Source organism: Triturus cristatus, chromosome 8 (genome assembly GCF_964204655.1).
Source record: "Triturus cristatus chromosome 8, aTriCri1.1, whole genome shotgun sequence".
Classification (NCBI taxonomy): Eukaryota; Metazoa; Chordata; class Amphibia; order Caudata; family Salamandridae; genus Triturus; species Triturus cristatus.
In genome coordinates this window covers 515616623-515641332 of record NC_140591.1, presented here as the reverse complement: position 1 = coordinate 515641332, position 24710 = coordinate 515616623, and positions in this window count along the sequence as shown.

Here is a 24710-nt window from a genome sequence, read left to right as displayed (position 1 = left end):
TAACGTTGAAGAGGTGTTCTGTTTTAAATCCTGCCACATTGTTGCCAATCCCGAATATAAATGATGAAGATTGTGAGGATCATGACTGCCTCGATGTGACTGAATTGTGCACCAAACCCAGACCTGATATTGTGGATGAACCGCTTTCTGAGCCAGATGAAATATTCTTTGTGGACAGTTCATGTTTAAGAGACAATACGGGTCAGTTGAGAGCAGCCTTTGCAGTTTGTACCATCACCGGAGTGGTCGAAGCCGCTTGTCTAGAGGGAGTATACTCCGCACAGGTGGCTGAGCTAATTGCTTTGACTCGTGCCTGTGTGGCCGCTAACCAGATCCGTATAACGATTTATACGGACAGCCAGTACGGGTTTGGTGTCGTTCACGACTTCGGACAGTTATGGTCCCAGAGGGGGTTCATGACATCATCTGGGTCACCCATTAGGAATGGAGAATACGTGAGACAACTGTTGGAGGCGTTGCAAGGCCCAGATGAGATTGCAGTAGTGAAGTGTTCTGCTCATACGAAAGGAAATGATTTTGTATCCCTTGGAAATAATTATGCTGACGAAGTGGCCCGATTTTGTGCAGAACAGGGGTGCGATTTTACAGACCGACACATAAGGGGAAATGAAGAAACAACTGATCTCAGTGTGATGTTGGCGATGGCAGATACATGGGAGGAGTTAAAACAGTTGCAAGATGAGGTGTCTGACGAGGAACGGGATAGTTGGGTGCGAGCTGGATGTGAGAAGGGAGATGTGGATGTCTGGGTCTCGAGTGATGGAAGAGCGGTGTTACCGGAATGTCTGTTGAATCCAATGGCACGACTGATACATGGTGCTGTGCATCTTGGCAGGGATGCGATGGTGCGAGTGTTTCGTCAGACATGGTACAATACGAAGTTTCGGGCAGCAGCCGAAGCTGTATGTCAGAGATGTGTCACCTGTCAGCAAATGAATGTAGGGAAAAGGACAGCAGTGACAATGAGTCACATAGGGAGGTCGGGTGGCCCTTTCAACAGGATGCAGTTAGATTTTATTGAGATGCCAAGGTGTATTGGGTTGAGATACATATTAGTTGTAGTGTGTGTCTTTTCCAGATGGGTGGAGGCTTACCCAACACGCAGGTGTGATACTCTAACTGTAGCTAAGTTACTGTTGAGGGAGCTCATCCCGAGGTTCGGGTTCCCGACCTCTTTGGAATCGGACAGAGGAACGCATTTCCACAGTGAACTGATGAAGTTGCTTTGTGCTGCCCTGAGCATAGACCAAAGGTTACATTGTAGTTATCGACCAGAGGCTTCTGGGATAGTAGAACAAGTTAATGGGACATTGAAGGCCCGAATGGCAAAGGTGTGCTCCTCAACTCCCCTGAAGTGGCCAGATGCCTTACCTCTGGTTCTTATGAGTCTCCGAAGTGTGCCAGATATGAGAACTGGATTGTCGCCCCATGAGATATTGATGGGGAGAGCGATGCGTGTGCCAGCAATACCAGCCTCTGCATTGATAAATATCACTGATGATGTAATTCTCGACTACTGTAAAGGCCTGGCTGATGTAGTTCATTCTGTGTCCCAGCAGGTGCAGGCGGTAGCTGTTCCAGCCGCAAGTGACCTGTGCCACGACCTGTGCCCAGGGGACTGGGTGTTGGTGCGAAAGCACGTGAGGAAGAGTTGCTTGGACGTTCGCTGGAGAGGCCCTTACCAGATTATTCTGGTTACAAATACTGCAGTGAAGTGTGGGGGACTACCGAACTGGGTGCAAGCCTCCCATACCCGTAGAGTTCCAGCACCCTTGGAAGATACAGCCCCTCTCGTGAACGAAAACCCAGCTGAGGTGGCAGGGCCATCTGAGAGGGCAAGTCAAGCTGTAAGGGTGGCTGACGCAGCTGGTTGTGCACTGGAACAAGCTGAAAGCGAGGGAGAGAGAAACTCCGAATCAGAACCAGAAGCAGAAGAAGGTGCATTCGGCGGAGTGGAGCCCAATACTCCCGGAGAAGAAAGTAGTGCACAGGGTATCGGAAGGGAGAGCAGGGGTCTCTCGGAAGCAGAAAGAGTTTGGCCCGTGAGGCTGAGACGGGAAAATTCGAGAGGGACACCGAGAAGAGATCTTGCCCCAGTATCGGAGGTGGCCGAGTCGGAACAGAGTGAGGAAGATCAAGATCCGGAGGCTCCGAGAAGGTCGAGGAGAGCCAGAGTGCCGTATCACAGGTACGCTTCACCTGAGTGGACGTACGTAGCAACGAATGCTAGGACCGATGAGTACGGGGAGGCTGAGGTCGATTACTTTTGTCAGCGGTCCACCGCGGAAGTATTGCTGAAGATCCCAGGATTAGAGATCGACGGAGTACTGACTCTCCATATTCCAGATCCGCCACTCCTGAGTAACATTCGTGGTCTGATTTTGGATACATTGGCTTTCCCGAACTTTGCAGTTGTACCTTCTCCTCTATAACTGAAAACTCTCAAACTTGAAATTTTGCAAGGAGTCCTGGAGCTGTTGGGACCTGCAGTTATTTTGGATTAGAGATGAACTTTGTCGAGAAGGAGCAAAAACAAGGGAGCCTTTGCTGATCTGAAAGAAAGCATAGAATTGAACATTAGAAAGTAGAGAACTTAGCTACAGAGGATAATTGTTGCATTGATACACAAGCTTGAATGAGGAAGAGACTCTCGCCCATTGTTATCGAACTGGATTCTGAGCGTGGGGGAAAAATGGCAGAGCCTAGAAATTCACACCGTAGGGCGAAGACAGTGATAGGTACACTTTTAGGGTAGTCATAGCTGTGATATTTGCAGTAGTCATAACTTCGTATGCAGTGGCCCATAGGGAAGAGGGGAAGATGCTGGGAACACCTGCACCTGTCACTCCCAGTACCCAGAAGGATATTTCAGGAGATAAAAGGGCTATGATGCTAGAAGAGAGTCGTAGGTTACACATGGATTTGTCGAAAGGTGATTTCAAGCTCAATGCATATGCGAAATTGTTGTATGAGTACGTTGATGCGATGGATGCGAAGGATTGCTATGTATGCATGCAGTTGCCTGCTTCTGTAGATGAGGGTATCAGATACCATCACCTTCCATTGACTTATGGGATTTCTTGCAGTCTATTGCTTAGTCTGTTTTACGAAAGGAAACAGTTTGAGTACTATTTCTCTAATTATGATACTTCCTGACGTACCAGCGTTTAAGCATTTGAATAAGTATGATTATTATAAGTCACATGAAAGACTTCGGACTTATTTCATACCGACTCAAAGTTTGGATACTGCGTATGCTCATAGAAATAATTTGACATGTTCAGTGTCAGACACTGAAAAGAAATTTATTGGCCAAGTTGAAGACAGATATAGAAAATTAACCCAAGATAAGGATGGGGGAAAGAAATCAACAGATTGGACAGAGGAAGAGAAACTGCATAAGTCAAGGGGAAGTTATGGACCCATAGCTTTAGACCAAGTGCAAAAGGGAAATTTGTGTGTTGCTCGTCCTCAGTCGGACAAGGACAAAATCTGGGTTGGACACAGCACATGTGCCCATACCTTTACTATGGAAGATTCAGCTAAGAACTTTTTGCAGAGTCAGATACAGGTCATCCCGATAGTGTATTATGTGTGTGGAAGGAATGCATATGTAAGGTTGCCTGAGCAGTGGTACGGGACTTGTTATTTGGCTGTTATTTTCCCGAAGATATATCATGCCGAGGATTTGACTCTGCTGGAGATAGGACAACACTCTAGAGTACGGAGAGATGCAAGTGCAGGAGCTGTGATTGGTGATATCTTTGGGGCAATCATACCTGGACTGGGTGTGATTTTGAATGATGTGAAGATACGAAAATTAGCAACTGTGGTTGATGAGCTGTCAATGAACACAGCGAAGTCATTGTTGTTGGTGGATGGAGAGATGTTATCGATTAGGACAATGGTTTTACAAAATCGTCTTGCATTAGACGTATTATTGGCAAAAGAGGGCGGAGTCTGTAAATTGTTGAAGGTTCAAGAATGTTGCACGTATATTCCAGACAACAGCAAAGAGCTGAGGAAATATATAGTCAACATTACCACACTTCATGAAGAAGCTGCAGTATTGGCAGAAGAGAATGTGTGGGAGAAGATTGGGAAAGGATTTGGACATGTGAGAAGCTGGTTTGCAGATTTTGGGAAGGGAATCCTTGGATATGTGTTGAAACCAATCCTGATTGTGGTGGTTTGTGTGATCTGTTTGTGGGGACTTGTGAGAGCGTACAAGTGGTACCGAGGAAACAGAGCTGAGAGGATTCTCAGGGGGTATGAAAGACGAATGGCGCATATGCAAGATAACCAGTATCAAGACCTAAAAAGAATGGAGGGTTTCCGACAAAATGCGTTGGTTACCACCTCTGTATGAATGGATTTGTGTGATGACAAGTTGTCATCAAAGGGGGGAACTGATAGAGCGTTGCTGATGCGAAAATTGTAGGGGTGCACCATATTCATTGTTAGTCAGCACCCGCATATAACTGAGCATGTTATCCAAGTATAATGGAAATGTATTCACTGAAATAGAAAAGTAGAAAATTAAACAGGCCTCGAGAGAAGAGAAAGGCCACCTGTTATTCTGAAATGCATTGGTATATTTGTAATGCTTAGTATAAAATGTCGTGCATTAAGAGACATTAAGTCATGTTAGAAGAATGAAGAAGGTAGTTCTCTTACGTATGAGATGAATAATTAGAATTGGTAATTGTAGTGTGTTTAGTTTTAGGCCTAACCACATATGTAAAGTGAAGGCCCTCGTTTATATTAGCCATGCTTTATTAAGACGACAGGATGTTAGCAAAGCTTAAATTGCAGAGAGTTGTGAAACCTCATGATGTTAGGGTTTTTTCGTTCAGCATTTGGCTGCAGGTACAAGGCCATGTAGCTCGTTAGTTAGAATGAGTCTTTGTTTGAATGGAATGGAGACAGAAGGAGTAGACATGAAGGGAGTGGATTGGAATGTAAAGTTGCAACTCCTGGTACAGAAAAGGCCTGTGACCCAAGGTCGAATTTGTGGAAAGGAAGATGAAAGGATCCAAATGGAAATCTACAGAAGGAAGAAGCTGCCTGGAGGGGAGTGATGAAGGGCGTATACAGCTTTTTGGGGTTTTGTATTAGGGTCAGAGCCCCGTGGGTTGAGCAGACGAGACTTAGGAGAGGGACCGAAAGGAGCATCACGGATCGAGCTCTCATGGTGAAGACTTCTTAGGAAGTTTCACTGCTGACACCTTTTATGCGATCCTCACCTGGAAGGGAATGTTGAGTAGGGATGTCACCATAGAATAGAGTAGGGACAGAATGATTTGATTCATGACTTTGAACTTTGATATCACAATTGCTATAGGGTACTTGATGCTTTTGGAAGCTGTAATCCTGTTTATCTTTAGTCGTATGCAGATACTTCGTAGACTGGCATTTGTATTAGTCCCCATTTATCTTTTGTGCCTTGTATTGAGGTGCCTATATATTCAGATGTTTTTGCTGATAATAAAAGGTCAACCTCCGAGATCATGAGTCTTCCTTTCTGAAATGTCAAATTGCGGTAAATACGATCTGATAATTATCTTTCTTCCCCCTACGCTATTAGGGAAGTAAAAAGATCCTGGCGACCTGAGTGGGTTCTTGTAGGTAATTAGATGAGAACAAGAACCGGCGTTCCAAATACTGACAGAAGATGACTGTTCCACAGATGCCCACCATGTTCCAGAAATTACTGTCATTGGTTCAGGATGAATGGTATGCCATGACTAAGCACCACTGTGCAATGAATACCCGCAATGTTCAATGAACTTCCAGTATGCCTTGGATGGGCACTACTCTGCCTTGATGCTCACAGTATAGCAAGAATGACCAGCATTCTATATTGGTTAGTAATAAAAGTTCACAAAACGGAGCATGGAGGGATGGAAGGCACTTTTTGCTCCTATTGAAATTCATCGACCAGCGTTCTTAAAGTGTCAGCATGTGTCATTGCCCTACAAATGTATGGCAGTTTCTTCAGGACAAGAAGAGAACCAGGCCCCCCATTCACTTTTCCTGAACACTATGGGAAGTGTGAATGCCTTCAGGGGCAAAGACTTATATTTTTCCACTAAGAGGACAATATCTGTGTACGAAGGACCTTTGTACGCTTGAACATCAGCCTTTCCCCTGCATAGGTGCTGGGGGCCTCACAGCTCATATCCACTGAAGTAATAGATTTTTCCTTGAGAACGAAGTTCCTGTATGTGCACCAAGTTCTTGGTAACCCAGTAGGACCATCTTCAAGGGGATCCATGAGCACTACTGAGATATGGAAATGTCGATTATACCATCGGAATCTTGCATAATTTCTAGCACTTTGCAATTCCGTTGCTATGTTAAATGATTGAGATTATGCCACGTTCTGTATGTGAGATTGAGATCAGGTAAATATCCTATAGCAGAATCACATGAACAACACAAAGGAACAGAATGTGAAAAGCTGTTGTCCATGTCACATACGATTTTGCTCCATTTTTATCACAATATGTTTTAGAGTGAAATGAATCCTTGAGTCTATTTTGGATATTGTGATGCATTTCGCTTAAAAAAATATGGCACAAAATGACAATCGCCTTTTTGTGTAATTTTGTATACTTTTTCTGGAATTTAGTGTAATTTCTGAAAAAGACACTACCCACCTTTTGCCTTTGGCCATCTTTCAAATTTGGCCCTGGGTATTTGGCAAAGAAATTGCATCAATGGTGTTTAGAGCCCGATTTTGAGTTCGGACGGGTTACACTTTCACATCCATGGCAGATGTCCCATCCTCTGTTTCACATGTGCATTATATCCAATGGCTCTTGTAATACGGCCGACAGGATATCCGTCACGTTTTTGACGGAGTAATCTACCTTCCGAACTCTAAATCAGCCCTTAGTTGTCATACGTGGCCTGCATTGTATTTACACCACCCACATATGACTATTGTGTATGGCACTAGAGAACTCCATTGTGCTTTGGGTGGGATGCAGTTTTAAAATCGCCGCAGTGAGGCGTGGCAAGGGAAAGAGTTTTACTATGTATGAAACCTATCTTCCTATATTATTTATGCCACCTCAAAGAGTAGATTGCAAACATGCATGGCTGGTCCTTAATATATTACAGTATGAAAGGCTAAGCATTAAGGCAAACTATGTCCCAAGAGTGAATAGGGGCAAAAAAGTGATTGTCACTTGTAGGTATTTTGTTTTTTGATCATGAACAAGCCTGATTGTAAACAGAAATAGAATTTCATAATACAGTCGGAGAAGGTGATAGGGAAACAGTTCAAAGGCATGTTTTCACTTGTTATAAAACATGTAATTCTAATACCCAGGGTCCCTAATCCAGCAACTGGAATACTAGATTTGGTGTCCCCGATTGTCTTCCTGGAGGATAAGGGAACTGCCTTTTGGAGAAGGAAGAGTGACGTGGTATTAACAGTGACCACTTAGCAACGATGAGTTTTCTATGCGTGATACAGTGACCTATGGCAACCCAGGGGACGACCACAGCAGAAGTTCCCTTGAAGTACAGATGTAAAATGTGGTTCTCAGGAATTGAACCATTCATTTCCAGAACCAACGTAGCCTTTCGCCTGAACTCCCAGCACAAGGAAAACCTGTTCAATCATTGTGAGGGGGTACCTCATCATAATAGGGGATTGTCTGAGCTGGCCGAGAATGCCAGGTTCTTGTAGCAGAAAGATTGCTAGGGCCATCTTGAGTGAGGGACTCTGAAAGGTTTTCAGCACATCGGGAATGGAACTGCTGAAAAAGCAGGTTGGTTTTCTCTGGGATAGGATGAAAGCAATTCTAAAATCACTGGCTTTTGCACAGAATGATCATGGCACCTCAGAATAGGTGCTGAGAGAGACCTGGCACTAGAGACTTGGGGGCAGATTTACAAGCCCCTTGCGCCACTTTTGCGTCACTTCTCCCATGTTAAAAGTGACGCAAAAGTGGCGCAAGGGGCTTGTAAATCTGCCCCTTTGTGACCTGAGGACTGCAGGGGAGCCCAGTAGTGACTTTCTGTGCATAAGCGATCTTGGGAGACAGTCATTTTCTTTGACATCCAGAGGACCGGGAGAGGGCGCTGAGGCTACCTTAAAGAGGGGTCACCCTAAGCTGACAAGACTTCAAGGTTTCATTCCTGCTCAAAAGCGATTTTTTCTGCAAAGAAAACAGTCTAATTGGGACTATGTTTGATGGTGCCAGGCCTCGATGAGCCCACCCTCAATACAACTTCCAATCTTGCCCCAATGGAGGACTTCCTAAACCTAGAAAGTGAAATGTCAGAAGGTACATTTTGGTTCCATACTGAGATGCCAACGTTACCCCAGCATAAAAACAAATTCTGTGGTTTTTAAACCTGTCTATGCCACCACGTGAAACTGAAAGCTTCAGTGGGAGATTGAGAATGACATATCTGGATTTGATGGAAGTTTATTGACTTCTACATTCTGTCCTGCTCCACTAGAGGATTTTGAGAACCAGTGCAGTAATAAGGTCCAAGGTAAAAACCTTGACAAGTATCATTCACAACACTTACCTGAGCCCTGCACTATCGTGCTTGACTTGAAATTCTATTTGTATCCCATTCTACAATGAACATTGAATTTCAATGTTCCAACTTTTATTAGCTTGCGTGCCTTTTGGATTATTTAATTTTTCCTCAGTTTTGCTAATTGGTCTGGGTATTTTCTTGTTTAGGCTCTTAACTTTAATATGACTGGTTACTGCTTAAGCGAAATAATTATTTCTCTAAGGAATTGCCTGCTGCTTGTTCCATTGTTACCTTGGTTTCAGTAGATATAACTTAAAAATGTGCTGTGATTAATCAGAGTTTAGTTATGTTGATAGTGGCATTTCTCTCCCAGATTCTTAATCCACTTTATAACACTGGGAATGCCCACAAGTTGCCAAGAAATACTACCATTATGTGCTGGCCAGAATTTTACTAGAGGTGGCCAATGACTATTCTCCCTTAAATAGGCATAGAGTGTTAAGAATAATCACTTTTTTTGTCTGGGCAAGCATTTTATCTTGATGAGAATGGATAATTTGCCATGCACGTCAACAAGTTGGCAAGATTTCTGATTATTGTGTTAGGGCAAAATATTACCAAGGTCTTCATCATGCCATAGATATTTTCAGATTGGCAATGGGCACCTTCCCATAGATGCCCACACATTGTCAAAAAATATCACCATTGAGTCAGCATTTTACCATGGTGAAAATATGCACCATGCCCAGAAGCTATCAATAATTTTCACCATTGTGCCAGGGACACTATTTTACCACAGTGGGAAATGCATATCATCTCAGGTATCCCTAGCAGCTGCCACAAATTACAACCATTATTCAAAGATCATAATTTTATCAGAAATATAACATGGGTACCATCCCAAGGATGCCCACAAGATGGTAAGAATTACCACCATTGTGCCAGGAGATCCATTTATAGGGGTTGGCAATTTCCATAACGTCTACACACTCTTCATTTATGTATGCACACCAACAGACACTCAGACACATGTAAACACACATCCAAAGACTCGTAAACACATATAAACACGTCTGAACACACACAGACATACACTTGTACCCACAAACACAGACTCCACATTAAGAAAAAAAAGTATATATATATGCTTCATTTGGTACTGCCATCCTAACTCCTTCTGGTGCTCTAGGTTGCTGTTTTTCTCCCTCACACAACCAGTTCCAAGAGGATGAAGAGGTAGATACAGTGCATAAGGAGGTCTGGAAAGGAGGCAGCCGGAACTGCCTAAGAGGAGGGAGCAAGTGGGACGACATAAAGGGGATGTGGGAAAAGAACAAGAGGGATAGCCTGTTATGCAAAAGCAAGCAAATACAAAAACCTGAGGAATAGGGATGGAGTAGTCTGGGGAAACGACAGTGCAGGCTATGATGAACCACAAGACCTACAGGGTAAGTCTCAACAACAGGTAATGTGGACAACTAGATCATGTAATAAGGTGCAGGCAGCTATTCCCAGCACTCCATGGCACTGTTTGCAGGCTAAAGGGTAGTATGTTGTCTCATCTACCGTTAAACATCAAATAAATGTAACTGTCACGGACCAGTTACATGTTGCACAGCTCTGTCCAGCATAGACCCAATCCCTCTGTCTGTGCAATGGCACACCTTACAAGAGGAGAGCAGTGTGCTAAATAAGTAAGTTCACCCAATTACTTGCTTGTGCTTTCCCCAGGACTTACACAAACTTGCACTGCCATGGTGTCAACGCACCCACATATAAGACAGTGCAGACTTTTGGTAATCTGGTCTGTGCACCACAGTGTAGGAGGCAAGCTGTCGGGCACCTTTGGTGGGTTGACATTTTCCCTTGCAGGCAAGTACTGTGATTGGCTGCATCTACCTGGGAGGGGGTGTACGCATGGGGCCCTGAGAATGACTTTGCCCCTGGCTTCACATATTACATGTCCATTGTCCACTAGTGACACTTCTATCATATAGCACATGATGTGAACACTGTGGCACATAAAGTGCCATTTTCTCATTGACTAGCATGTAAACATGCCCATTGGGTGAAAGGGGAGACAACTCAGGACATCCAGCCAAGCTGATGTGCTGTGTTGCTTGAAAAGGCACCTAGGTGCTTGTGTGATGGCATCACAAGGAGATTGGTTTATGTACAGGTAGGAATACATTCCAGCACATAGGCAAACTATAACGGGATTTCCCTAGTTCTATGTGTGCTGTAGATTGCAGCGCACATTGGTTGTTGAAATGACAAACTCACTAACATATTTATTTCATCGTTCTAGCATGCTCGGTGATGGATAGTGACAACGACCAAATCCCTAGGTTACAAACTAGGGGACTCTGGGATTGCATGTAATCCATGGGTGGAAGAATGGGAACGGGCGTGCACAACCCATTGGACCGGGTTACATTCAGAAGTGTTACGCAATGCAGCACAAGACACTGACTTGCGCGACCTTTGTTTCTATTCCATATAGAGCAGTACAGATTTGCCCTTGTCTGGGTTTAGATTTGATTGATGTAAATCTATGTCATGGATGGGGAACAACAGTGATGCAAACATTGCAGGATTTGGTATTAAATATAGATGTGAGTGCTCTTTAGTGGTTGACTATAAGGCATTGATCTACCAGGCTCCTACCACATAGGAAAATAACACTTTCCACATATGGGGGGCATAGGATTATCACTGATGTTGATGGTGCAATGCTAGACCACCATGTATGCCTTGAAGTGCCCTACTAAATATTGAGGCCAGCAGGCCAGCATAAAACACACCATTACTACACTCTGCATCAAGGAGGTATTGCATGTCATTAACTGTGGGTGTTCACATGCAACACCCATGTAGTTTGACACTGAGACAGGCAATGAGACTCCCTTGGACCTGGCACAGCCCCAGACTTGTCAGGCATCCCCAGTAGAGCAAGAACAAGGATGTATAAATTGACATCACCTTGGCTCATCTGTTTCCATGTGTCCTGCATTCTACTGCTCACATTGACAGGGAAGTATTGACAGAACTGAAATGCAAGTTGACAACAGATTGGGGAAAGGTATAGGGCTTCAATACATGCCCAGATTGACATCCATACGTTTTCATGAGTCATCCTGATTATCCATGGGGTTGACCAGCAAGACTGCACCCACAATGTCCCACAATGCATACATTACACAGAGTAAGACTTGGCAGCCTCTTGCAGTGCCTTCATTTACTCCATAGCAATGTGTCCGGAATGAGCCACATGGGTTGAGTTTGCATTGATTAATTGATATTGTTGAGAGGCTTCTGCCTTCGTCCAAGAGCGGTGTGACACCAGTGTCACTGGCCTATTCCTCATTTTGAACATACAAGACAGGGCGAGAAATTGGAACTCCTCTTAGCAGATTGGAACCTTTATGAGTCAGCTTGCGGGGAGGTTGAAAACAGGATCCCAACTTTTAAGGGGAAAGACAAAGGTACAACCATTGATTATGTATTTTTGAGTTCTTTAATGTTAGCTCAAGTTGTACGATATTTTACGGAGGTTTCTATTTTTAGTGATCACAACCCGGTGATTCTGGAATTGATTCCGGGGGATCGATTATTATCCTTTAGGCACACTTTACAAAAGGTAGTGAAAGAGGTTACCTTAATGGACCAGGGGAGAAAATTGAAATGGACAAAAGTGGTCCCAGAAACTTTTTTATCTGAAATCCTATCCAAAGCCGAGGTAGAGTTTAATATCTGTTTAGATACTGAGGCTCAAGGCCCTGACATTATTAATGTTTTTAATAGTATTTGTGTACAAATAAACCATAGTTTACTAGTTAAAGGGAATCAAAAACCCCAGATGGGTAAAAGATGGTTTAATAAAAAATGCTCACAGTCCCATGCTGCCCTTTTGAAGGCCTTGAAGATCACCCCTAGGGATAGGGAACTTATAGTCACTTGTAGGTCAGTATACAAACAGGCCTTAGCCGAAAGAAAACAGGAGTTGAGGGATGAAGCCTGGACAAAACTTTTGTCAACTTAAGTATTGAAAGACAGTGGGAAATTTTGGGCAACTATAAACCAACCTCTGTTTAATAATGATGATGAAAATCACCCTTTGGACTGTAATATTATGGACGAGGTTTGGATAGCCCACTTCGAAAAAATATACAGTCGAAAGGGCTATAGGGGAAATGTCAAAAAATAAAGCTCCTGGACCGGACGAGGTCCCCGCGGATCTGTTCAGAGCTGACCTATATTTTTGGTCAAAAATGTTTACTAACGTTTTCAACATGATTGGGCAAGATAGTTTTCCAGCATCATGGGCCACCTTAATTATCATCCCGGTATTTAAAAAAGGTGCTAGACAGGATCCCTCTTGTTATAGACCTATCTCTTTAATTGACTCCTCAGTAAAAATACTAGGTAGAGTGGTCCTGCACAGACTGAGTGAATGGCTGGAGGAGAGAGGGACACTGTCCAATGCTCAATATGGTTTTAGACCAAAGCGGAGCACTATCGATCAGTGCCTGAATTTGCATCTTTTAATAAGCAAATATACGGTGGCAAAGGAGGGGTCTCTATATATGGGGTTCATGGACCTCTCCTCTGCTTTTGATCTTGTAAATAGATCAAAGCTTTGGAATATTCTTTTAGACGTGGGAATTGAAGTATCCCTTGTACACTTTCTAGCAGACCTACACTCGGACCTCTCGGCTAAAATTAGAGTTAATACTGAGGGGCGATGCACTAGACACTTTAGGTCAGAAAGGGGTGTCAGACAGGGATACATTCTGGCCCCCCTGCTGTTTACATTATATATAAATGCTCTTGAATCCCAATTGGGAGAGGCATCTTTGGATATTCCGCGTATAGGGGAACTGGTTATACCGGTTCTCCTCTACGCGGATGATGCTGTCCTCCTGGCTTGTACTGGGGTAGGACTACAAAAGTTGTTGGATGCCTTTGGAAATTTTATGGAGAACCTGGACTTAAAAATAAATGCAAAAAAATCCCAGGTTCTGATTGCAGGGAGGGGAAAGCGGAAACCCAAGGTTAAAACCTTTTTCTGTAGTGGAGAAGTGGTTTGCAGGGTATCAACATTCCCCTATTTGGGGATTGTCTTTGATGAAAAGGGAACTTGGAACACACAAAATAACAGTCGTAGTGCGGCGTTTGCAAGGACAGTCTCAGGGCTTAGTGGGTTTATCAAAAGGTTGGGGGCCAGACCAGTTGAAGCCCTCTTAAAGGTTTATAAAGCAAAATGTCTGGCTGTTGCAACGTATGGTTGTCAAATATGGGGTTATACCAACCACAATAAAATTCAGCTAATAGAGAACAAGTTTTTGAGAGATGTTCTCTCTGTTCCTCAGTCCACCCCCACTTTTTCTACACACACAGAAGTGGGGGTCGGATTTGTTACTGATCAAATCAAAATTGCACCTTTGATATATTGGCTAAAGATATGGTTGAACGAAGAAATTACCCTAAACCATACAATACTGAAAAACTGCCTAAAGTTGGACAACGCTAATAAAATTCCATGGCTGGCTTACATAAAATCTGGATTCCAAAAAATAGGGCGCGAGGCCCTTTACTCATAACAAGAAAGGACCTTGCACTGACAAGAAATGCCCTATTGGCTTTGTTATCCCTAGAGAGAGAAGAGACAGAACTGAAAAAAAACAAAAGTAAGAGCTAATTATGCCTTGGTTAGCTGTCCAGGCCCTGAGCCATACTTGATCACTGTGAATGTCCCATACCATCGGTATCTTTTAACCAGATTTAGGCTTAACCTGGTACATTTCTCTCTGGGTTCTTTCCGAACATGGTGCACTATGGAACGTGCTGACCCCTGTAAATGTGATAATTTTTCAAGACAGGATACCCTTCACTTTTTTATGTTTTGTAAATATTATAATGATTGTAGAAGGAAGTTTTTGCTCCCAATTCTGAGGGAGGCGGGATTTACGCAGGTTAGGCCAGCACTTGTGTACCTACAGCAACTAAATTCCCCACGAATAATGTTTCATGTTGCTAGCTTTCTGGTTGCTGCTAGTTGTGTTAGAAAAAAAATAGATATCATATCGCCGGATTTAAGTGGTTTTAATTAGAATATTTCTGGAATTTTAAAGATGTTCTTGACGCATAATTTTATGGTAGTGGGTTTTAGATCATACCTATTTATGTTTGTGTTAGATTGGGCTATATAGTTCATGATAAGCACAATATGAATTTTGTATATATCACGTTTTTATCCATATTTATGAAATTAACTGTGATTGTTTATGATTGTATAAATGTCTTTTATGATATTGATTTATCGAATAAAGGAATTTGACTGACTGACTGACACCAGTGTCACTGGCCTATTGTACCTACACCCATATATGTATAAATGGCTGTCCTAGGATGTCTTGTGGTTGCATTATACCCACTCAGGGAGTGACCAACATTGTCTGGTTCAGCCACTCTACAGTGTAAGTGGCATGCAGAGGTGAAATGGCGGCCTACATTTTTCTATCTAGGTGTGGTTGCTTTAATGACCCATGTTGATATGTGCATACCAACTATTACCAGAGAGCCTTCACAAACACCCATCATATCTTGTAGTACACAAACATCAGCCATATGGCCTGATGTCTTGAAGGATACCTGTGGCACATTCACACTGCAAATGCACATTGTATTTACCCACAAGCTTAGCCTATGATTTGGTGATCACAAGGCCAACTTATCTTGCCACAAGTAGTCAGGTTTAGTCAAATCATAAATATGTATGCCATTGGCACCCATCACAATATGTTTCTATATCGTGTGGCTACTTGAAGTATGGCTTTGGGCATGCATTCACACACAATGCTTACCTGTGAATTTCTTGCCAGATTTTGCCACTATGTCTTGGCACGCATCAGTGCATGGCACCTTGGCTGTACTGACCTTGCTTTACGTGATTTCTGATGGTCAATTGCTTCACATTCTGAAATCTTGGTGTTGTGTCTTCACATTCGCACTAAGACTGTGCTCATAGGAGTGAAGCAATTGTTTGTGTCTAAGTGCAACAAGCCAACACAGTAGGCTGCATCATTGCTTGTTCCATTGGCATCTTAGCCTAGTGGGACAAGTGTGGGTAGCCACATTATTACTAGGTAGACACTCAAGCACTGTTAAATTACAGTATTTAGCATTTATATATGAGATAGAAGTTCTCCTAATGGATATAATATGTGCTAGCAGATTTGGAAGTAGCATATGTTGATTGTAAGCGTTGGACTGTGTTCCCATGCACATACTATGTCTAGCTGTGCGAGACACATACAGAGTCATAGCACACCATCTACTTTAGCATACCATGTATTTGTGGTTAGCAATGGAGGACAATTTCACAAAGGTTTTTTCCATGTTCACTATTTTAGGTGTGTAAAATGTTGTTCCGCGCTGTTTGTTACACATAGCTACACATCTTTTTTTATGTGGTAATTTCTAGCATATGCAATGTGAGTGTTTCGATGTTTACTGTAACTATGTAATAAAATTGCTTACAAACTAGTAGTACTCATATACTTATTTTCATATATGTACACTGTGTTTATTAGTCATTATTTTCATACATCCTCAAAGTCGATCATGCATTTTAAACATATTTTTGGACAATATGGTCTCTCCACCTTGTTGCTTCGAGTGATGGGACATTTTGATGTTGGTCCTCTTCTACCTCCTCCTCATCCTGCGGCACTTCATGCTCCTCATTGGCATCGCCCCATTGGACATTCGGCCAAACACAGATATTGTGCAAAATGCAGCACACTAGTATGATTTTACATACCATCAGTGGGGAGTACAGCTATCATCCCCCAGGCATGTCCAAACTCCTAAAGCGAGACTTTAGGGCTCCCAAAGTCCGCCTTCCTATGGACCAGGTCTAGTTTGGGGCATGATTGTAGCTTCGCTGGGTCTCCGTCTGGGGGTGTTTATAAGGAGTCATCATACATAGCTGCAGACCATTTCCTTGGTCAGCTGCAAAAAATTAGTAAATGGTCATGACAGGTGATGGCCCCCCATTCTTATACATTCTGTTATGTACCCTGAATGACTCATACACTTTGCCAACGGTATGATACATGCTCTGACATTATTTAGCATACACGCAATTTGAATTTTGACATGCCTGACACTGTACTACAGATACAAGTGCAACACTTACTATTTGTCATACTTGTGAGTACCAATGCCGTGAAGGTGCTGATTTTTCACCAATAAGAAGAGTCAGTTAGCCTTTGAGAACACCATTCTCTCAGACTCCTCTATTGTGTCTACTCTTGATTACTGTTCTCATTTCTGAACTGATACATGTCTGAATTGTCTACTTGTAACTGGAGCAGGTGGTGTTGTGTACTTCATTCACACATATTTGTCAGTGAGAGTTGGAATCACTGTTGTTCAATATCTACTACCATGGGGAGGGTAGTAAGGGGATGCCAATGTAGGGCACAATAGTGTACACATGGCATTGCACTATGTCCACTCTGTTGACAGTAGGGGTGGGCGGAATTTGCGAAATTCACTTTCGCAAACTATCGTGAAAATGTTAAAAATCTCCGCAAACACGTGGAAATATCGCGAAGACGCGGAAGTTTTTTCCCGCCCGTTTGCGGTATTTTCTGCGTGATCGCTGCTCGCCAATTTACCCATGCGGTTGCTCACGGGCGCGAGATCTCAATCATCTCATACTCTCGCGGTGCATGATCGCGAGAAGAAAGACATGATCGCGCGATGAATGACGTGATTGCGTGACAAATGACGTTATTGAGGGCGCGAACTGTCGCGAGACAGCGCAAATGGCTACCAACAATCCAACATCTCGTGGAGAACGTGACTGGATCCTGAAAACGTGTCGGCGAATGCGGGGATTCAGGTAAGGCGATCGCGCGCACGCGAGAATGTATATTTTTACAGTGCGAGCACGAAGAAAATTTCCGGTAAGATGCGGATTGTGGAAATTTTGACATTTTCTCGCTCTCCGCGGAACGCGAAAATGTCAAATTATCGCAATTTCCACGAGCGGAACGGAATTTTAGCCCAGGCCTAGTTGACAGGACACAAACTGTTTGAGATATGTGTTAATCTTGCGCTGTACAGTGCAACCAGTACACTAACCACACTACACTGCCGCACTGATTGGGGACAAAGTAGGGCATATTTTCCACATGATGTAGTATCCAGGGTTTGCAGCCTGTGCTGGCAATTGTGTGTCATTTGCAGACAGTAAAAACAAGCAACAATATCACAGCCGGTATTATTGAGAAGACTAGTTATCAAGCATGCACAAAACATTGCAAGAAAGGAAACTAGGGAGACTTAGAGGGGTTCTCAAATGTGCCAAAGGCATCATATATTTAAGAGAGTACAGGTCATTAGAAAAACAATTGAAACAGGGGTTGTAGAAAAATTGGAAACATTTGTATCAGCACTGTGAGCAATTATTGCCTAAGTAACCCGAAAACTTTGTGTACGCAGGTGCTCGTGACACTCAAAGGTGGACGGCGCAAGTGAAAAGTGAAAAAACGGCAACGGCGCAGATTGGAGAAGTGACAAAAATATATACAAGTTAATTATTTACATTAATTTGACAAATGGACAGCCTTTTTAGTGAACCACAGTGAAGAGGAGCCGGACATTGCGCTGATATGTCAATGGCGTTTTGATCCTTGCGATTGAGGATCATCATCAAGACCAGATTACTGAATGGAGGTGCTGTACATGAGAGGGTGAAAAAGGGAAAAATCAGGTCTGGGAGAGGGAGGATGGGACAGGGAGGTGTAAAGCAAAGCTGAGGTGGAAGAATACCTAAAGGTTTGGGAGGAGGGAAGAAGGGTGGCAGCGGGTCAGTCAAGCTGGGGCCATGGGGGGGTGAAAGATCACTTAAGAGGGAGGGGGCTGTGATGGAAAGGAAGGAGTGTAAGGCAAAAGTGAATAGGCAAGGCAACAAGAGTCTGTGCCTGGCAACGCACTTACCAGGGGTGAAGTGCGGCCAAGAGAGATTAATCAGTAATTGTGGATCGTCATCATTGGATAATAAAAAAGAAGTGAGCCCGGTTGGGTTGTAATCCGGATGCGGCAGAGCCTGAAACAGGAAGGGGGCTGTATTAATGGAGGAATGCATAGAGGTCTGGCACCCAAACCAGCATGAGGGACAATAAGAAAATACAGCAGGGGAAGGTCTGCAGTGATCTTTCCCTCCCCGGTGACCCTAGCTTGGATGACCCGCCGTCACCCTTCTTCCCTCCCACACCTTTAGGTATTCTTCCACCTCAGCTTTACTTTACACCTCCCTCTCCCCTCCCCCCTCTCCCAGACCTGATTTTTCCCTTTTTAACCTTCTCATGTACAGCACCTTCATTCAGTAACCTGGTCCCGATGAGGATCCTCAATCGCTAGGATCTAAACGCCATCAAATTGATGTAAATAATTAACTGTAAACCACAACTCCCTTTGTATATATTTTTGGCACTTCTCCACTCTGCGCCTTTGCTGTTTTTTCACTTGTCACCTGCGCGGTACACCTTTGAGTGTCACGAGCACCTGCGTGCACAAAGTTTCTTACGCAACAATTGCTCACAGTGCTGATACAAGTGTTCCCAATTTTTCTACAAACCCTATTTCAATTGTTTTTCTAATAACCTGTACTCTCTTAAGTATATGATGCCTTTGGCACATTTGAAATAACCTCTCAGTCTCCCTACGTTCCTTTCTTGCAATGTCTTGTCAATGCTTGATAATTAGTCTCCTCAATAATACCGGTTGAGATATTGTTCCTTCTTTGTACTTCCTCACCCAGATCTCAACCTGGTCTATGGGTTTAATCCTGTTGTGTAAACCTTTATTTTGCAGACAGTCTGCAGCATTGCCCCAAGAAAGGCACATTATTTACAAGGTGGCTGGGTGGCTACCTGTCCTTTGAGGTGTACTTTGTGCATGAGGTTGTACCTTGCTGCATAGTCTGAACCCTTGGTGGAAAGATAGAGTAGGTTTGTGGGCCATGAAATAGTGGACACATGGGATGGGAGGTGTGCATATGCTGACTAATGCGTTTATGCATGGTACACATGAGCTTGAGAGGTAAATATAGGACTGCATTTCTCTGTTTACCAGGTATTGGATACATCACATGCCTCATGACCATGGGAGTTACCTATGGACACACACAGCAGAAAGGGAGTCCCTTCCTTCAGCATGGTGTTGTGACACAGCATTTTACATAATGTAGCAATACTGAGGATCTTTTAACCATTTGGATGCACACACAGGGCCTCATTTACCAGTTTTTCACAGACGCATCATCCCAGCAGGCAGATACTACACCATGGCCAACAAATGGATATGGTCCATTTCTCTGTTTGGATCAGACCTCTGTCCCCAGCCCAAGGAAAACTCTGCCCATAAGGACAGCAACCAACAGAGATCACTGATTTCTTTCAGTGTCAAGATCCAAGCGCCGGCGTACCCACTGCGAGGTGGAGGCTCAAGCAGGGGCATTGGGAAGGCTTTCCTTCCAGCCTTGGGGTTGGCAAGGAGTTCCCTAATTGCTCCAGAGGGATCTCTGACCTCTGAGGGTTTTCAGATTGGGGGGCAACAGCCCCAGGTGTTAGACATTCTACTTCCACAATCCTTCCCACTTGTCCAGGAGGGTTAGCCTGCAGCTGGCCATTCAATCCAGGGTTTGTACCCTGAGCCTGGACAGGTGCCTGGCAAGCCAGGACATCCAAGGTGGAACCACCACCCCGTCAAGGGTGGCATGCTCTGTCTTTGTCATGCAGGGGTCTGCCTGGTCTGCAGTATCTCTGAAAGACCAGGAAGTATCTCCAGGTTAGAAGTGGCCTCAACAGGGTCAGTATTGGGGTGCACTATTCTTCGAGCTGGCAACCCCTGATCCATTAGTTTTCTCACTGTGCACTGTTTCCACCTCCTGCTCTTCCATCTGGCCCTCTGTACTCTCCTTTTCGATTTAGGGAACCCACAAACTAGAGCTTTTAGGGCACCCTGGGGAGGTGCTCCTCCCAGCACTTCTCACTCTGGTAGTAATTCATTTCCCAGAATGCAGTCCATGGGCATCTGGGGACTAACTATGACCCTCCTCTGGGCCAATTTCCCTTCCCAATAGAGGGACACCTGCACCATAGGGCTGAATAAATTCTGCAGACGGGCCTGAGTTACCCTGCACACCTATCTGGTGTATTGTCCTGGGGAAACCAGCATTCCCACCACTATGATCTGACTGGCACAGGTATCTCTTAAGGCAATGACAGATATCCCATTAACTGTTACCTGATTGAAGTGATATCTCCCACCCTCACGGATCACAAGTTTACCCTTGGAATTCAACTCCTAGACAAGAGACACCTGGGCATGCTCCACCCTCTTCTCCTTAGTACCACCTACCACTAAGGCCACACTGGCCACACCTATGTATCTCCCATTAGTGGTACAGACCAGATCCCCTCTCTTGTGCACCAATTGGGAGCAATCAAAGCACCAGGGTTGGGAATGGGGTGCTCTGTACCACCGCTCACCAGAACCTACCTCCCTATTCTTCGAAAGTGCATGGTAACCCTTCCCCGCACACTAATTTATCACCCGTCTGGGTTACTGTGGACCTACTCCTCACTCTGATGGAGGAAACCTGAACCACCCTCCTCAGGGTTACTTCTAGGGACTTTCTTATGGACCCTGGTGCTGAGTCAGAGGTCTGCTTCCTTGGCAAACACCTTGGGCCAGTGAGCTTGTAAACTATCAGGTGTTTGAGCAGCTCTGGAAAACAGTTACTGGGCATCTGCTCTCCTGTGCTCTAACAAAATCCGATTGTACCGCTCTTGATATCTAATCACTTTACCATACTTCACCCAACCATCCAGTGCCTTGTTGGAGAAGTCCATATTGTCTAGCCAAGACTGATCAGACAGTTTGTAACTCTCCCTAAACACTAAGCGGTATTCCTCTGGGGTGAGGCCAAAGTTTGTAGTAAGGGCTACTTTGATGGGGGTGTAGGACATCTGGTCAGCCACCTCTGAAAACAAACAGGTATCCCTCCCAAAAGCTGGCATGTTCCTGCACACATTTGCCCCCAAAACTCCTCTGGGTTCCTAAGCATTCTTAGGGCTACCTCACAGGGTGAGAACCACTTAGCAAGATCATTCCCTACCTCAAAGCTAGGCATCTGGTTTTGGGGAATGTGGACACTCATATCTCCACTAGACACTGTATTGCTGCCACCATTACCTCTGGACTCTTAGATGTACTTGGCTTTTAGGTACAGCTCATATTTACTTATCGTATATGCCAGGCTTTCTTTTTTCTCCCAAGGCCATTTTGTTTTCCTCTGAGGCCCTGGCAGCCTCAACTTTTTCTTTCTCCAAGGCCTGCTGGGCAGCAGCCTCCTTCATTTTGAGGGTGGCCAACAGTAGCTGTTACTCCCTCTCAGCCTCCCTATCCCTCAACTCCTCAGCGGAAAGCTCTGGAAAGACATCCTTCTTCCTGCCCTAGCAGGGAGCCTCACCCCTGTGGGTAAGTGGCCCTTTTTTCCTGCTTTTGCAGCTCAGAGCTTGTGGCCAATACATTTCCTCCTCCTCATTCTCCAAGTCCATCTCCTCTCCCTCCTCAAGACCATCCTCTTCCTTCTACTCTCGGGTTGTCTGTAGCCTTCTGCCTTTCTCAAAGGCTGAGAGGGCTACTTGGAGGTCCAAATGTGTTGCCTTATTTCTCTTAATCAGCCTCCCCTTCCTTGCAAACCATCTTCAGCTCTACCTTGCTGAGGTTATCAACGTTGATCAGATCCATAGCCATTGTAGCAGAAAGGATATGAGGCAAGACTTAAATTTGGAAAAAGAAATAATAATGAAACCATAATTGATGGAATCTAGACAAAATTTGAATTTAGAATAATAATATTTTTGGTATTTTACTGTTTTGCAAAATCACTGAGTGACACTGCACAAATACTGGATCCCACCACTATCACCAATATAAGTAATCGTTTTTTTGGTGGAGGGGGGTAAAAACCCTACTCAAGCAACAACCATAATCCTCGTCAGCGTGATCCACAAAAGGCATTCAATTAACCTGTACTTAACCCTCCGGTAGCTTAGCACAAAAGCAGTCATGCTTCACTTAGAGGCACAATACAAAGTATTTGTGCAGCGCACAAACTGTAATAAAATGAAAACACAGTGCAATAAAACTACCAAACCAATTAAAAATAGAGTAAATTTGAATAAATATGATGAAAGCAGAACAAACAAGAATTCAATCAGTATACGTGAAGATATGCAGTGTTAAAGTTTAAGGTAAGCATAGCAGCTATGAGCACAAAATGTCACTCGCAGTCATCTGGTCTTGTTATACCGGAAGAAAGTCACAAGTTCAGGCCAACCGCTAATGAGTGTGGGCCATATGCAGGGACCAGTATTGTCCCACTGAAAAAGTCTGGTGCAAAGAGTTCTGTTCACTGTGGAGGAAGCCACGAGGAGCAGGGGGAGTGTTGTGTAAGGTCATCACTGTAGTACAAAGATCAAGTTGGGTGTTGAAGACGGTCATTTGTTTAGCTTTGTGTAGGCGGTCACCACAGGCTGTCGTTGGTGTAGCATGAAGTGAAGATCTTGTGATTAGGGTGTCTCTGGCAGTCGTTTTAGTAAGAAGAGTCAGGTTCACAAAAACGTCACGTTGACGGTCATCTCAGGTACAGAGTCTCGGCAAGAATGGGCCCAATCATGAAGAGCCCAAATCGTAATGCGTTCTTCTTTTCTTGTAGAGGAGTGCACTCTGAAGCCATGTAAGGGTCCAGAAGCTGTGGAGGCATTTCTTGGGGGTCTTCTTCTGTAGTCTCCACAGGTCCAGAATGTACTGATGAGTGGCTCTGGAGGACCAATATTTATACCTAGAGGCAGCATTCAAAGTGGGAGAATGCCTATATCACCCTACATCTGGTTCTGGATAGCTATTCCTTTGCTCTGTCAAGGCTCCAAGGCTGGGGTAACAAAAGATTAGTGCCAGGTTCCTTTGCATGTGTTTGAGGCATGCCCCTTGAACTTTTCCCACTGGCCAATCTGGTAGGATGGCCCTTCCTGTCCACATCTAATCTCCTTTGTGGCACTGTTTGGAAGAAATAAACAAACCCTGACAGCACAGCCATTCACAGTCACATGACCCAGGAAAATAGCAGAATCCACAAATGTTTAGGGGAAGAAAAGGCCAACTTTCTAAAAGTGTAATTTTCAGAATTGCGACTTAAAATCCAACTTTGCCATTACCCCTTCGCTGCCAGGCCTTTTCCCCCTCCTGTGCCAAGCCTTTTTTTTGGCTATTTGGGGTAGTGCGCGATGAGGCCCCTGTAACTTTTTGACCACATAAGGTATCCACGCCAAATTTGCGTCCTTTTCTTCCAACATCATGGGGATTCTAAAGGTACTCAGGGTTTGTGGATTCCCCTGGAGGGATCACAGAAATGAGCCAAAATACAGCAAAATGTTGTTTTTTTTCGGAAAAATGGGAAAAACGGGCTGCAAATGAAAGCATCTGGGTTTTTCCCTGCAAATGTTATCAAAAAAGGGTTTGTGGGGTTGAAATCAACATTTTCCCAGATTTTCGGGGATACCAGACTTTTGTCAGAAACCCAACATTTTTTACACAGTTTTGGTATTTTTCTGGGACATAGCCTATTTTTGCTATTTTTTGTGCTTTTGACCTCCTTCCAGTTAATGGTAGAAATGGGTACAAAAGCAATAATGGATCCTGGAAAGCTATACATTTTCGAGAAGTAGACACAATTCTGAATTCAGCAAGGGGTCATTTGTGTAGATCCATCAAGGTTTCTTTATAGAAACTAACAGTTAAATATAGGATAAATTGAAAATTAGTTGAAAAAAACAGCCTTTTGTGTCAATGTTTTCACCTGTAACTTCTTCTAATTATGACAGCTTTTTAAAAGCAATATACCATTACATCCGCTGGACATTACTGGTTGTGGGGATATATAGGACTTGTAGGTTCACCAAGAACCCGACGAACCCAGAGCCAAAAACTGAGCAGCAACTTGCAATGGTTTTTTATTATGTACCGGGTATATAGTAATTAGTCTATAAAAATGTGTACATGGAAAAATCGGTATGAAAGACACCTATGTATTTCTG